Raw genomic sequence first — 2,256 nt, 5'->3', positions numbered from 1 at the left:
CAGTGGAGGGAGGGGGACACCAACCCACATACAAGATCTTCTACCCCAAATTCCTCCTGCCTATAAGATGTGCAGAGATAAAGATGGAGCAGATATCGAAGGAATGACCAACCAATGGCTGGCACAGCATGAGACCTACCCCAAGAGAGAGATAGCCAACCACTGACACTGTTAATGACGCCTGCTATGGTTGCAGATAGGAGCCTAGCAAAACTGTCTTCTGGGAGATGTTATCTAGAGGTGATGGGAACAGATGCAGAGACCCACAGTCAGACATCAGGCGGAGCCCGGGGTGTCTTATGGAAGAGTGTGGAAAGGATTGAGGGAGCCAGAGGAGTCAAGGACACCACAAGACCTGCAGAGTCAATTAACCTGGGCCCATGGGGGCTCACTGAGACTGAACCATCAACCAAAAAGCGTGAAAGGGCTGGACCTAGGCCTCCTACACATATATAACAGACATGCAGCTCGGTCTTCATGTGGGTTGCCTAACAACTGGAGTGTGGGCTGTCTCTGATTCTGTTGCCTGCCTTTGGCTCCCTTCTGCCTAGCTCGACTGCTTTGTCTGGCCTCAGTGGGAGAGGATCTGCTTAGTCCTGCTGATGTGCCAGGGTGAAGGGGATTCCCTTTCTCTGAGGAGGAGAGGGGGAGAGGTATGTGAGGGTGGGACTGGGAGGAGAGGAGAGAGGGGGCTTCGATCGTGTGGTAAAGTTAAAATAAATAAATAAATAATCTTAAAAAAAATCCTGTCTCAAAAATGAAAGAGGAAGGGGTCTACAAGCAGAGGTTCTAGGTTCAGTCCCCAGCAGCAGAAAAAGAAGATTCCAAGACTCTACTGTAATATCATCTATGCTCAACCTGATGAACAGGTAAAGTATTCCTTTCAGAGATTAACCATTACTAATTTGATAAGGGTCACCATTTCTCCTCCCCCATAGGAAGCGGGGAGCATGTGAAAGAACAAGCTATTATAATGCATAAGTTTGGGGCCTTCTGTCCAGCCCTGATTACAAAATGCCAATAAGAATTGATAGCAATTACAGAGAGTCACCGTGACCGAGAGCTAGGAAAGCATTCCACGACAGTAGCTTTTCTGTGCTCCAGAAATATGTGCTGAGATCAAGACGTTCAGTCAGTCCACAACTCTGGCAAGGTTTTGTAGACCAAGAACTATTCTCAGGGCTTGAAGATAGAAGGGTAAACATGGCAGGGTTCTAACCCCAGGGTTTCTCAGAATATGAGAGGAGGAGATGAGGAGACCGCTAATGGTCAAGAGTGCTCGTCATGCAAGCACGGGACCCTGAGTTCAAATCCTCAATGCCCACATAAAAAGTTGGGCATGGGTATGCAGGCCTGTAAACCAAGCATCAGGTGCATGTGCACGAACATGCACACAGACACACAATCACTCGCACACACACACATGCTCATACACATGCACACACACAAATATGGGGGTGGAGGATGCTGAACTACCGTTAGCTCACTGGCAGTGGGGAGATCACAGAAGCTCTGTAGCCAGTGCCGAGATAGGATGACTGCTATCTTTTGATAGATAGGAAACCTAAACCTCAGAATGTTTAAGTGCCTGGCCACATTCCCTAGATGCCAGCAGAGGAGGTGAATTAAGCAAGTAGGTGTGGTTTTTCTATTGCTCTGGCAGGCTCAGTTCTAGGAAGGCTTCTGGATCCTATCAGGATGCTATGGAAGAAAAACTAAGACACGTGTTGCAATGACATGTGTTGAATTCTATCAGTGAACCAGCAATACTATGAAGTCTCTAACTATGACCAAGTCTGGGTGATAATTCAGGCAAATACAGTTCACTACCAAGGGTCTGGTTTGTCCAAAGTGTTAACTCATCTGGAGAAGTAAAGCAGCCTGTAATTCACGGTGATTGTCAGTCTTCTCCCATGAGACATCCAGTCACTTAACAGATGAGCTCAGAATGTGCCCCAATGCTCTCTCTGCCACCTCCCCCACCCCCCAATACAGATTGTCACCATTCTATCTGTCCCAACCCAGTGTTCATTCTTGCCATTCTGGGGGTGGTTGTTTTTTCCCCTCTAAGTCTTGAACTTGTTTTACTCTCTTGGGTTAATTAGGATTTTCTTGATCCCTCTGGATGGCCTGGCCTCGTTCAAACTCTATTAGCTAACGCTGCTTTGGAGGCAACATGGGACTTCCCAGCTGAACTGTGCCTGCTGATGCCTCAGCATCTAATTCTTAGGTTAGTTCTGCATGCACCTCTTTTTA

This window comes from Grammomys surdaster, unplaced genomic scaffold, assembly GCF_004785775.1.
Source record: "Grammomys surdaster isolate TR1022 unplaced genomic scaffold, NIH_TR_1.0 143, whole genome shotgun sequence".
NCBI classification, from domain to species: domain Eukaryota; kingdom Metazoa; phylum Chordata; class Mammalia; order Rodentia; family Muridae; genus Grammomys; species Grammomys surdaster.
The sequence above is the reverse complement of the archived record's forward strand: the minus strand, read 5'-3'. Positions refer to the sequence as shown.